Raw genomic sequence first — 9942 nt, forward strand, 5'->3', positions numbered from 1 at the left:
TGTGGTACTTAGAATCTAACAGAATGACCCAGAAACACCTCTGCAGGTCAACGTGTAACAAACAGAGATTCACAACCAATGAGACAAACATTCACCAAGAATGGAGCACAAGCCCTTTGACATTTACAGTAATCATGTGCATGAATTGTAGATATCTACTATTGAATTTTCACTAGTTAAAATGCAAATTCTTGAGATCAGCAATGAAATAACTTCTACTAGAGAAAATGCAACAAAAAATTAAATGAGTAAAAAAACAATCAATTATTGATATCTGTAACAGCATTTTCATTAGTAGAATTTCATGTCGTTCACTCCTGTTAAAAATGCAATTACAGGGGGCCTGGGTATCTCGGCGAGTATTGATGCTGACTACCACCACTGGAGTCGCGAGTCTGAATCCAGGGCGTGCTGAGTGACTCCAGTCAGGTCTCCTAAGCAACCAAATTGGCCCGGTTGCTAGGGAGGGTAGAGTCACATGGGGTAACCTCCTCGTGGTCGCTATAATGTGGTTCTCGCCCTCGGTGGGGCGCGTGGTGTGTTGTGCGTGGATGCCGCGGAGAATAGTGTGAAGCCTCCACACACTCTACATCTCCGCGGTAACGCGCTCAACAAGCCACGTGATAAGATGCGCGGATTGTCGGTCTCAGACGCGGAGGCAACTGAGATTCGTCCTCCACCACCCGGACTGAGGCGAGTCACTACGCCACCACGAGGACTTAGAGTGCATTGGGAATTGGGCATTCCAAATTGGGGAGAAAAAAAAAATTCAATTACAGATATCTAGTTAATTTCTCACTAGATGAAATTCCAGTTTCACATCAGCTACTGTATGTTTTTCTCAGTAAAAATTATAATCTTTGATATCAATGATTACATTGTTACAAGTGCAAACATCCATTCCTGATATCAACAATTACACTTCAATTAGTGAAAATGGTCATATTTGATATCAGTAATTTGGTTTTCAGTATATCAGTATTCAGTATTGTAAGGGGGTTGAGTGGAAAGGAGGAGGTGAGAACCGGCTTGACAACTTAAATAATAATTTAATGAACAACTAAAACACACAACCAAAAACACACAGTACAGCTGTCTGCAATTCTCTCTCTCTCGAACTGTCATCCCCGGCCGCCTTTATCCCTTGCGTGCCCCATCAGGCTGATTGGGGACCGGGTGTGTCTCATTCCAGCCCGGCCCCGCCCTCCTCGGCTCTACACTCCTCCCGGCGTTGCCTCAGGCCGGGGAGCCCACGGCATGACATACATCCCCCCCACCCTTCCTCTCCGGGGGGGGGCGTGCCTTATGCCCCGACTGCCGGCGGGTCCTCCCCGCCTTCCTCGACCTGGGAGGAAACAGGAGGAGAAAAAACAACAACAACACCACAAAATGGCGAGGGAAAGGCCAACACGGATCGACAGAGAGAGAGAGAGGAGAGAGATAAAAAGAAACTCACCGGTTCTCTGATGCGCCGTCGCATGGTCCTCGATCACTACTCCACCCTCTCAGGCGGACCGCAGCCGCTCCTCCCTGGGCGGACCGGAGTCAGACCTCCGACCCCCAGCGGACAGAACGCCCCTCCGCGTTCCCGGCGTCCTGTGGGGACTCTCCTCCACCCCTGGCAGCGGCCCTACCACTCCAGGTGGGGCACTCCTCCGCCCCCGGTAGTGGCTCCCTCGCTCCAGGCGGTCGGGGAGTCCGTCCCCACTCGCCTCGTGGATGGCGGCCATTCCCCGCGTCCGGGTGGTCGGGCTACTCCGTCCCCCGTCGGACGGCAGCGGTGCTCCCCTGGGTGGACGGCAGTGTCGAGGACCCTGCGACGGGAATCCCTCCTCCTTCCCGGGTTTCGGCACCAGTTTAAGGGGGTTCAGTGGAAAGGAGGAGGCGAGAACCGGCTTGACAACTTAAATAATAATTTAATGAACAACTAAAACACACAACCAAAAACACACAGTAGAGCTGTCTGCAATTCTCTCTCTCTCGAACTGTCGTCCCCGGCCGCCTTTATCCCTCGCGTGCCCCATCAGGCTGATTGGGGACCGGGTGTGTCTCATTCCAGCCCGGCCCCGCCCTCCTCGGCTCTACAAGTATATTTCAGATATCTATAATGTCATTGTAACTAGTAAGAAATAGGGCTGAAGCGATTAGTCGACGTTGTCCCTCGCACGTGTTTGCTGCAGCTATATTATAACATGACGGCTCCTGACATATCGAATCATAATAAACTGTATGTGTCGCGGTGTTTATCTTATCGTGAAGAAAATCGGTGATACACGGCTCTATTAAGGAGGAGAGAGTTTGTTTATTGTGAGTAATAGATTAATCGAAATGAACATAAAGGTGAGAGAGTGTAGTCTTTGCCAGGGGTGGACTGGGAAGAGAAATCGTCCCGGGATTTTACACAGAAACTGGCCCAAAAGCTGTCCTTTTCTGCATATTGCTGCCCCCTTCGGCATATCGCGCCACCATTTTGTGGCCCGTACTGCATAACAGGGTGACTCGTTACTGTACTTGCTTGTCCTCCCCCAATCCCCCCAGAATCTACGCCCCTGAACAGGAGTAAATGCCAGATTACTGTGAAACACAAAATAAAACCACAACAATGTGCTCCGTTTGCAACACTGTGCACTATAATATGATATACAGTACACACAACATCATACACATGCACTAAATACATTGAGTGAACACTAATCTTTATCCAGCTGTGTACAAACACACACGTTTACATTAAAGCTGCATTTTGAGAGCACATTTTACATTGGGAATAAAACATTTCTGAGTTATTCCTGTAGGGTTTAAAGAACCCAGACAGCAATAAAAAAGTGAAACATTCAATTTGGCATCTTCCCTGACTAATGTCTGTTATGAGTGATCTTCTGGGGCTTAATTCAACTACTATTTCCTTTTCTTTTGCTCTTTCTTCCTTATTATCTCTCTTTCTCCATGTGTTTCTGTTTCTCTATTTTAATGCTTCAGGTACTTCAAATCACAGGGGTCAGTGTGAAGTGTGTGTGTTGGCAAATATATGATAATTCATCTGTAATTACTCCCCTCAGCTCAGATATAATCCCTGTCCAAAAGTCAGTGTCACTGCAAATTTATCAGTGGTTTGAAATGAAGATATTCCCTTCTGCAGTTTAAATATGCACCTGCACAAATGAGATTTAAGAGCTACGGCAGAGGGCAAGATTTTCAGTTAATAACGACTTAAATGTTCTTGACACAAATCGACCATATTTCATTGTATAGAAAAGAGCAGCTTCTACAAATGATCTAATTTAGTTATTTTTGATTGATCAGGTTTGTAATGAGGGAGACTGTACAAAATAAAAGCTAACAAAAAAACATTACTAAAAATAAATAAAATCCTCAAAATAATGATTATAATAATAATAATTTAGTATTATATTGTAATAATAAACTTTACCAGATCCCAAAATAAAAATTCAGTATAATAATAAATAAAAACAAGTGAGTGAAGTTGTAGTTTCACATCCTGTTCATTCACAACAACAATAAAATGTAAAAAAATGTATGTAAGTAAATAATGCTTTTTTTATGACTGTATGTTTTGTTGTATGAAAATGATACAATATTATTATTTTTGTTTATTCAGGCCACATCCACGGTAATATTTTTTACATATAAAAATGTATTGATTTCATTACGGTGACGTTTCTCATCCACAATGGAACGGCATTTTCCTCCACCGACAACCGTGAGTTTCGAAAACGCTTTGGAAAATAAAAAACAAAAACAGATTTCAATCAACAGATTCAATAGAGGAAAGAATGTCACTTTGGGAACGACATGAGGGTATGTAAATGTTTTTTGGGGGGTGCACTATTGCTTTAAATCTTTAAAATAAATAAATAAATAAAATAAAATTAATAAATTAAAATAAATTTAATTAATTAATAAAATAAATAAAAATAAAATAAACAAATAAATTTAAAATAAAACAAAAAATAAAATTTATTAAAATAAAATAGAATCGCTGGCTCCTGGCAAAAAAGCAATTCAACATATACCACAGAAATAGCACAGACAGAACACAAGAACTATTAATCCTATCCAATGTTGTGTTAATGTTAGACTAGGCTGTTTCATATTTATTAGAAACAGCCTCCAGAGATTGGCAGCAGGAAACAAATGTGAGATAAACAAACTGTGAGACCAGGGGTGCCAGGTGTAGTGATGATGCGCGGTCTTAATGAGCTCTGTTTCTGTTGCCGTTCTGCATTAAAGTGCTGAAGCAGCTCACCGGCTCAGATTTCACCAAGACAGCAAATTCCAGCATTTCCTTTGTGTAGAGCCACACTGTATATCATGGGGAAATTGATATCCACAAAGTCCTGGCACAGCAAACACTGATAGCTCACATCACAGACTACATAATTCATGTGCCGAAGAACGAAGGAAAAATGAGTTATCTTCAAAAACAAGTTGAGAAAGTCGTGGAGCATCGGCTCCTACAGAGTGACGTCATTGTTAACATGAAACATATTTCACTCAAATGACTAAGTAAAAGCAGATGTCCCGAGGAAACCAGTCCAAAAACTTCAAATCACTTCCAGCTTCGGCCACTGGGGGGCAGACTTTGTACTGGCTGTTAAGGTGGTTGCACACCGGACGAGAAGCGCCGCACCACGGCTAGGACATGGCACTGGTATCAAACACAAGGCACGCCGATGAGGTTCACGTGGCAGACAGTACACACAAAAGTTAGCAAGGTTCTCCTCTTCTTAAAGAATGAACAAGGCTAGAGTAAATAATATATGTCCACTGATAATGATTTGGGTCGAATTTAATGGAAAATATTCGAGTTGCGCTCCGTGGCACAGCAGAAATTTGAGCAGCCTCTGGAGTTGTAGGTGGGCACTGCCGACAGACACCGAGTGGCGGCGGCGGTGTGTGTACATTCATAGAAAACAATTGTTTCAAATTTTAGAATGTACCATGTTGTCCGCCAGATGCGTCCGGTGTCCTACAGCTTTTAAGCTAAATCCACTAAATGTTGCACAGACCTTCAGACTGTTCTGATTCGCGTTGCTATATCTTTTCTAACTGACCTGAATAACGATGTTCGCACAGCAGACGTTTAAAAAAAACATCTGAAAAAAAACCCCATTGACTTACATTGACAATGTTTAAACGGGCCAACAGAAAACTTGTTAATTCAAACTCTATCTGTCAAAATTCAAATAGGTTAAAATATTTTTTGAGTGCAACAAAGTTTGTCTTGACAGTAGTCTACAAAATCTATAAAATACAATATCAGAGGGCAACCGGCGCATATTTTGGCTACACACAGAGTGCTAGCATTAGCACTGTGAATGCAGAGTGTAAACACAACAAATTACACATTATCGACGGCATAATGTATATATATATATCGTCATTGACTGGTTAAAACAACTTGTTTACTGATCTCATGGATTCTATTCATAGATTGAGACGAGAACACAGTTTAATGTCACAGATAATAATGTGACAAAAAAAAAGTTACAATACATGAATAAATTACATAGTTACAAAACATAGACGAAATAACAGGGGACGCAGGTCTGGTATAGAAAGAGGTGCACAAGCAAAGATTTGCATTCAGAACCAGTGTTGTATACATTAAACAAATTACAGAACACTAGAAATGATTTCCAGTCAAAGCTATTTGGTCTGTTTTGACCTTAAACTCACTACTGTTTGTACACGAGGATGAGATTTATGTACACAAGCCGATGGAAATATGTAAACAGGAAGAGCATGAGTGACCCATCACGTCTCTGAATGTAAATAACCTGAAAGTTTTTGTATGATTTCACTTCCTGTATAAAGCCCAGCAGGACAAACCACAAAACATTCAGACGGAAGACAACTGTGTTTACAACATAACATGAAATAATTAGATCTGCAAGTTTTGTGTACAAATTTCACGTTTCTTTACCTAGACTATCATCTTGTATTTTAAATGGCCCTTCACAGCGACAGTGATTAAATGAACCCTTAATGACTTTTTAAATCTGGAGTAAACAGAACATAAACAGGCTGTATGATGTCCTCTATCAGATCAACACACACTAATGCAGACACTTGTGTTTGACTGCTGAGGAACAGTACTGCCCCCATATGGACATTTAAAGGGAACACGGGCATCGGACAGGTAGAGTTCAGGAATTTTATCAAAAACCAGGCCCAAATAATCAGTTATTGGAAGTCACTCCTAAATCTAAAATAGTGCATTATACTAGGCTGACCGATGTTTAAAGATATTTAAGAGCTGAAACGACTACATTAACTTCCTTCCTGCATTTTAAAATCATCTTGTTTTCTATCCCTGTTGGAAAGACAAGGTCACGAGCACATGTTGTGTTTTGGATGCTGGTTTGCTAGTGTCTGTACCAGGCAAGTGGGTCACTGACAAATAAGACTGTCAGGTGATACAAATGAGAAATCAAATATAAAATTATAAAATAATAAAAAAAATAATCATCGATTGTGCTGTTTATAACGGAGGGGCTCGAGCACAGGACTGGGCTTGGGATTGTATTTTTGACAAATATCATGATTTATTTTGGTCAAAAATCTGAAAATCTCAAAGTGAACAAAATCTGCACTGAATGTAAATTCAAAGCATTATTTAATCACGTACATCGGTTTCACATTAATGCCGTGTGTATCAAATATGATACACAATGTTTGACAACTCCTGTTTCACTCTCTGTTCAAGCTGATGACCCAAACAACCTATGGGATGTAAGTTTCACATGTTTATGGCACCATCTAGTGGTTATTTGTGGAAAAAAAGTGGTTTCAATGTTTATATCGATCTATTTAAAATTGTGGCAGACTTGTGCGAAAAGTGACACTTATGTTGGGATAAATATGTCAGGCTTTAAGTTACATCAACATATTTTTCCTCTTGGTTTAGCTCATTAATTATTTGTCAGAAAACAGAATGTATTCATGTATTTTCAACATAATGGAATAAAATTGTTTTTAAAAGACCCAATTAAGTAGCCTCAAAGTAATTATAAATGTGTCCCTAACATGATTCATTTCTTCAGTTTTATATAATATTTCTGTATCACATTACTGATTTATGTTATAAAGTTACACTAGCTAGCTAACTTTGAGCTAGCAATAGCATACATAAGCATGCTAAATGCTAAGTAGTTACTTGAGTAAAGCACTATACAGCATGTTGTTTGCTATTAAAACTGTTTACTATATTTTTAAGAAATAATGCACTACTCATGCCAACATTTATTTTTCAAGAATTTCAGATTTTAATTAGATTTTTTTGAACTGTCTCTGGATGGTTACAACACTTTTTAGTCACACAAAAAATATCAAAATGACTCAGAACTTTGATTTCTGAAAATTAAAAGATAGAAGAGGTGCATTCAAGTAATTGTTTTGTGTGAACTGCATTTTTAACTTCTTTTTGAACAAAATGAGCATTAACAACAAGCCTGCTTAAAACAACTGGCTTGATCAGAAAAGACCAGACTGGCTGACCAGGATTTTGCAGTGAACAACATAGCTTTGCTATAACCAGTGAGAGGATGTACTGCAGCAGGCAACCAAGAGACGGAGGCGGTTGTCACGGTTACCTGAAGAGCACTGGACCATCTGGCAACACACTGTAATTACATCAAATTCTACACTGTCAGCAAAGTGTGTGTGTGTGTGTGTGTGTGTGTGTGTGTGTGTATGTATGAGAGAAAAACACAAGATGTGTTTGTGTGTTTCATGCTAAATACATTCAGAGAGGTCAGCAGAAACACACTTCCCAAAACTTTTAACCCTTTAAGCTCTGAAGGTGTTTTTAAAGATTTCCTGTTCCAGTGGCATACCCAAAATTAAAGGCTTATAACTCAAACTAATGTTTGGTATCATTGTAAAGAAAACTTTTACATTTTAATAATATAGATTATGAAACATTCTGAGACTCTCAGCCTAAGAAACTGCTGAGGAAATAAATCACAAAAAAAAAAAACATTGAGCCAAAAATGTTATTTTTTTCTTATTATTATTTTCCTTATTTGACATTCTATATCTCTGGGTGTAAATAAGTTGGCTCTGAAAAACTGCTTTTGTTTCCAATAATGTCAACTGCATCTGAGAGAAATTTTGTGTTGATCCGACAAAGCAATTAAAAGTTTTAGCATTACAAACATTATTTATCATAGTGTCCAAAAAACATCTCCTGGTGTCCAAAAGCCTCTCCAAACAAATAAAACATAATAATTGTACATAAGAACTAATTACACATGCAAACACAACAATGACTAAAGGTTTGCATAGCATGAAGACATGATTTTAGTAATGAGATTTCACAGAATGAGTTTCATTCTGTGTCATTTGAGTCATCATTGAGTCTGTGTCTTGTATTTGGCGCCATCTCCTGGTGGTCATATGTAACATTGTGCTTCATGTGGATTATCTAATGATCATCAGATTGCATCAGATTGTGTGTGGGCACGTTTGAAAGATAATCACCTCCTCTAAGTCATGTTATTTGATATTTTATGTTCTATTTATTTTTCGTGAAGTTATAAGTGAAAATGCTGCATAAAAGGTTCACCAAATAACTATCAAAGTCATATACTTAGCTATTACTCACTATATTTTTGTCTGTGAGTAAAACAGAGCTTTCCAACAACATATGACACATGGCCATTTGATGAGTTTGATGTTTTTACTAATTACATTAATAAGTACAGTGCAATTTGTTTTTAATTTATGAAAACGGAACGTTTCTGATTTGTCTGCAAATTTCAAAGCACTTGTTCAGTTTTGGTCATAATATCTACGTGCATTAGAAAGTAGAGCTTCTACTTTCAAATGATACCTACGTTGCGTTGGTCAAGATTGAAGTTGTTAATATTTTGATGATTTATTCCCCCATCCGAGCTTAAAGAATTAAAGAATAGTTCACCCAGAAATGAAAATGATGTAATTATTTATTCGTTATCATGTCGTTCCAAAAACCCTTTGACTTTCTTTTGTGGAACACAACAGCAGATATTTAGCAGAATGTCTCAGTTGCCATTCACTTTCATTGTATGGAAAAAAAAAAATGCAAAGTGAATGGTGACTGAAGCACATCAACAGGTTTGGAACAACACAAGAGTGAGTGAATGATGACTATAATGATGATTATAATTATACATTTGTTTAGCAGTAAAGACATTGCAAGTTCTTACAATGTTTGCTAAGCTTTAAAATTAAACTTTTAAATTGAAAAGATGGTCCAGAATATTTCTGTTGTTTTCTACAGATAAAAAGTCATACAGGTTTGGAACAACATGAGGGTGAGTAAATGATGATAGAAATATTATTTTTGGGGTGGGGGGGGGGGGGACTCTCTTAACACTCACATATTTGTGAGTCGCGAGACAGGAAAGGATCACAACGCTAGTCTGATGACACTTTGGGAACACAGTGGCCGAGTGTGTGTGTTTTCTGACATGTTGATTGACAGGTTTGGAGTCGTGTGTTAAGGTCTCTCTCTGCCTCATTTCCATTCTCACATTCTTTTAAGAGTGTCAAAAGTAATCAACACCAAACTTCCTCCTCAAATCTAATTAAAAACACAAAAACCCTGCAGATTTTAGAGCTGTTATTAATGGGCCAGAGACAAGCCCAAAACACACTTGACTTTATGCTCTTTTTGAATAGTGTTGCTCATGATAAAAAAAACAGGCTATGTATTTTTTGAATAATTACCTTTTTAATTGTCTAAAAAAAAAAAATAATCCACCCCTCCATGATGGGACTGTTTTTAATTTAGGCAGTTAATTCAAGCCTGCATATTAATGATCTAATTTGCATAAATAATGTAACTTCACATTGACTCAATTAAACCCTTGATTGGTTGTTCATTTGACCCGTCAAATGCAGGTTGTGATCTATCCAAAGCAATAACAGCACTTA

The sequence above is a fragment of the Myxocyprinus asiaticus genome, chromosome 34 (genome assembly GCF_019703515.2).
Source record: "Myxocyprinus asiaticus isolate MX2 ecotype Aquarium Trade chromosome 34, UBuf_Myxa_2, whole genome shotgun sequence".
NCBI lineage: Eukaryota > Metazoa > Chordata > Actinopteri > Cypriniformes > Catostomidae > Myxocyprinus > Myxocyprinus asiaticus.